This window comes from Coregonus lavaretus, assembly GCF_964263955.1.
Source record: "Coregonus lavaretus genome assembly, contig: SUPER_35_unloc_2, whole genome shotgun sequence".
Lineage (NCBI taxonomy): Eukaryota > Metazoa > Chordata > Actinopteri > Salmoniformes > Salmonidae > Coregonus > Coregonus lavaretus.
In genome coordinates, this window is record NW_028167180.1 from 4,536,407 (window position 1) to 4,541,102 (window position 4,696).

At 46.7% G+C, this 4,696-nt stretch overlaps 1 pseudogene across 1 annotated transcript in view; it reads right to left on the minus strand.

Annotated features, from left to right (window-relative positions):
* Nucleotides 1-2,755: 2,755 nt before the first annotated feature.
* Nucleotides 2,756-4,696, minus strand: part of LOC311110123 (neuronal acetylcholine receptor subunit beta-2-like) — a 15,594-nt pseudogene continuing 13,653 nt past the window's right edge. The window contains exons 6-8 of the transcript in view: nt 4,227-4,617; nt 3,395-3,894; nt 2,756-2,904 (exon numbers count right to left, since the gene is read on the minus strand). The product of the transcript in view is annotated as a neuronal acetylcholine receptor subunit beta-2-like (transcript). The remainder of the gene's footprint in view (nt 2,905-3,394; nt 3,895-4,226; nt 4,618-4,696) is intronic.

Consider the following 4,696-nt stretch of genomic DNA (forward strand, 5'->3'; position numbering starts at 1 on the left):
GTAGCGGTCCTGCTGCTGGGTTGTTGCCCTCCTACGGCCTCCTCCATGTCTCCTGATGTACTGGCCTGTCTCCTGGTAGCGCCTCCATGCTCTGGACACTATGCTGACAGACACAGCAAACCTTCTTGCCACAGCTCGCATTGATGTGCCATCCTGGATGAGCTGCACTACCTGAGCCACTTGTGTGGGTTGTAGACTCCATCTCATACTACCACTAGAGTGAAAGCACCGCCAGCATTCAAAAGTGACCAAAACATCAGCCAGGAAGCATAGGAACTGAGAAGTGGTCTGTGGTCACCACCTGCAGAACCACTTCTTTATTGGGGGTGTCTTGCTAATTGCCTATAATTTCCACCTGTTGTCTATTCCATTTGCACAACAGCATGTGAAATGTATTGTCAATCAGTGTTGCTTCCTAAGTGGACAGTTTGATTTCACAGAAGTGTGATTGACTTGGAGTTACATTGTGTTGTTTAAGTGTTCCCTTTATTTTTTTGAGCAGTGTATGATACAGGCACAGTCTAGATAAGAACTGTTGTCACACACACACACACACACACACACACAGTTAGCTGTCCAAAATATGCCTCAGTACTCAGAGGGTGTAGGAAACTTTTTAAAAGAGCCTCGAAAAGGAGACACAACCATGTGAACCGTTCATCATTAAGAGATGCTGACTGAAGGTTGACAGTTGACAGATGGATTGTTCAGAAAGGACCAGGAGATGGAAAGCCAAGAGATTGGTACATTGGTTTGGAAAACATTTCCTCCCGGCCCCATCACCCCTATAAGGGAAACACAGCAGGACAAGACCAGACATTCTTGACTAGACATTCCCCAGATTTCAACTTTACCTCTAAAACTACATGGGAATGTTACTGTATTCAACTTCACATAATACGCTCATGTTTATTAGTATTTGTTTATAAATGCTTATGACATATTTGGGGAATTTTTCCTTGCATCTCAGTTAGACTAAACACATCTTGTGAATTTTTATAATTTTTTTAAATGTCATTTAGCAGACGCTCTTATTCAGAGCGACTTACAGTTAGTGAGTGTATACATATTTTTTTCATACTGAGAATGCCATTCAGAATGACCAGTTCTCATCCTGAAGACGTGAATCAAGTTGTTTCTCTTTCCACGGCTCCTCTGTGTCTCTAGGATGCGTCCCAAATGGCACCATATTCCCTACATAGTGCACTTGTTTTGACCAGGGCCCAACAGGGTGCGAATTGGGACGCTGCCCTAGTATTTACCCCATGCTTTCACACACACACGTCAGTAAAACAGACTGAAAGAGTTTTTTTTTTTTAAAGCATTTTATTTGACGTAATAAAAAGGATCCTATGCTGTTCTTGTCCAGATTTCATATTGATTTTGAATCAATAATATCCTGGTTCTAAAATCGTTGAATTATTCCTCTAATAATAATTAGTCTATCGTCATTAGCTGTACTCATCTATTATTAAGGCAGACACAAAGTGAACGTCCCAGCTGAATCCTGGAACATGGGCTACATCCAAAATGACACCCTGTTTCCTAGATAGTGCACTATATAGAGAATAGGGTGCCATTTTAGACTCAGCCATGTACTCAGATATGTGGGAAGTAGAGTAGCATACTTACAGGTTTAACTTCAGTTTTCATTCAGTTAGTTTTCATTCAGTTGTTATTCAACCACAGTAAGCAGAGTGTGTGTTGTGTTGTGTGGAACTAGGGAAGCGGTGTGATCATCAGTCTTTTAAAAACCAAACCATCTTTTCATAACAAGTCTCTTCACAATGACATTTGGCAGTCCTTCAAATTAGGTTTCTTCCTGTAACTTTAAGCATCGAGTCTTAGGCCTTTCCTTTCGATAGGCTACTGCAAGTGATATGGCTTCAAAACGAGAGAGAGAGAGAGAGAGAGAGAGAGAGAGAGAGAGAGAGAGAGAGAGAGACAGAGAAGAGAGAGAGAGAGAGAGGAGAGAGAGAGAGAGAGAAAGAGAGAGGAAGAAACCCACATTTTCAAAAAATAAACAATGCATTTGCACTACTGTACACTCTCTCTTAAAGAGGAAACACAGTTCAAAGTGGCCAAGTTTAAATCTTCCTCAAAAGGAGAGAGACAAGAGAGAGAGAGAAAGAGAAGAAAGACAGAAAGAAAGAGAGAGAGAGAGAGAGAGAGAGAGAGACGAACGAACAAACAAACAAACAAACAAACGAAAGAGACACTGTACAATAATAGTTGATGACGATGGAAAGAAGAGAAGAGAAACTGAAAGCATCCTGCTGTTAGTTGAGATCTATCTTGGCTTGAAGAGTGGAGAGCCCAGAGAGAGTTAGAGAGAGAGATCCAGTGTACCGTATAGTACCTCTATAATGCCTTATAATGCTTCATAAGGTACTGACGAGAGGAGAACTTCTACTGACGGTGCTGGCTTTGGCACAGGTTGCTCCAGAGTTCGTAGGACAGCGGTCCGTTTAGCTGCTACGGGGTTTCCCTCTCCAACGCCCACTCCCTGGGGCTCTCAGAAATCACCATACCTGAGAGAGGAGAATATTAGAATGATATGGGAATATAGAAGAGAGTTGAGTTTTAGCAATGTTATTGTATTTATGTGAATTTAATCTGTTTATGTGACCATGTCTGCATGTGTTTGTATTAGTTTGTTGTATTAATTTGTGTCAATATTCAGTGTGTGTGTGTGTCTATTTGCAAGTCTGTGTGCGTGCCTGTGTGTGTACGTCATCCCCTCTGTGTGTGTGACTCACTCATTGCTGTCTGCAGTAGGAGTGTTATAGCTCTGGAAAAGGGGCTGCATGAAGAGACCCAGGGTTCCCACCACACACACCAGGATAAAGATCCATAGGAACAGGCGGTCAATTACCTCGCTACATACTTCCAGTCCTCTATGATCTACAGGGGGAGCGGGGAGAGAGGGGAGAGAGGAAGAGAGAGAGGGGGGGGAGAGGGAGAGAGAGAGAGGGGGAGAGAGAGATGGAGAGGGAGAGAGAGAGGGGGAGAGAGAGGGGTGTAGGGGGAGACAGGGAGGGAGAGAGAGGGGAGGTGTAGGGGGAGACAGGGAGGGAGGGAGGGAGGGAGAGAGAGAGAGAGAGAGAGAGAGAGAGAGAGAGAGAGAGAGAGAGAGAGAGAGAGAGAGAGAGAGAGAGAGAGAGAGAGAGAGAGAGAGAGAGAGAGAGAGAGAGAGAGAGAGAGAGAGAGAGAGAGAGAGAGAGAGAGAGAGCAAGGGGAAGAGAGGTGGAGGTGTAGGGGGAAAGAGGAGGGAGGAGAGAGAGAGAGAATGTGTGATTGTAAATATGCATATGCCAATTACAAATCTACACTAGTCATTGTACAGATTTCATTGTCCTCTTCTCCTCCTCCTCCTCCTCTTCCTCCTCCTCACCCCTTCATCTCCATCCTCCGTCTTCATGTGTTCAGCGATGTACTCTCCCGTCCACCGCCTCCTCCAGGTCAGCGTCCCACTGGACTGCCACGCGACGCCTGAACCCGGAATACCTCCGTCCCCCGACACGTCTCCCACCTTCCAGCTGAACTTCTGTGCTGAATCCTCGTTAACATAGAACGAGTCTGAGTCTGTCTGGATTCCTCCCAGCCTGATGTCGGAATGCAGCTTTTTCACCCCGCCTCGGGAATTCCCAGTGTTCCCGGAGGTGGTGTTCCCGGCAGCGGTAGTGGCGTGCTTCCGGCGAAGTTTTTTCCCGGACGTTATTGTTCCCCGGGTCGTCTCATGAGGAGGAAGGCGGGGAGGCGGAGCAGGAAGAGGCGTTTGACCCAGTCAGCATGCGGTGGGTGGACGGGGACCGGTGGTGAACGTTGAGGACACACACACTGGTCACGATGGAGAGAAGGTGACCAATACCATAGTGAACATCAGGTATTTACCTGGAGAGAGAGGAGAGGAGAGGAGAGGAGAGGAGAGGGAGGAGAGGAGAGGAGAGGAGAGGAGAGGAGAGGAGAGGAGAGGAGAGGAGAGAGAGAGGAGAGGAGAGGAGAGGCTGGTTAGGTAATGACACTGATTACCCCTCTAACACACGTACAGTAAGTATATCCATCCACCATTCAGAGACACAGTCATGGACGAGCATACACTCACACACAACTCCAACATACACACACAGAGGAAGAATTACCCACATGGAATAACAAAATGCAGTACTAACAACACGTCAATGAAATAATTGACCAGGACAAACCAAGCCACTACGTCTACCTACCTATGAGCGGCACAGCCAGAGAGGTGGGCGGTACTATCTTAGAGATCAGCAACAGGAACACAGTGAGGGCCAGGAGGACAGAGATACAGAGAGTCATCTTCTCTCCACAGTCAGAGGGCAGGTAGAACACCAGGATGGCCAGAGAGGTGATGAGGACACAGGGGATGATCAGGTTGATGGTGTAGAACAGAGGCTTGCGCTTGATGACAAAGTCGTAGGTGATGTCCAGGTAGGTGATGTCGTTGGGGTCTTCGTTCTTGCGGGCGGGCAGCGACACGATGTCCCACTCGCCGCTCGGCGTGAAGTCGTCCCGGCTGGCGAAGTCGCTGGTGAGGATGAGGTCGACTTCGGTGTGGTCGTAAGTCCACGAGCGGAACTTGAGCGTGCAGTTCTAGATGGATAGTTAAATAGAAAGATGGATGGATACTTTATTTATCCCAGAGGGCAAATTTAATGTCAAAACAACAGCA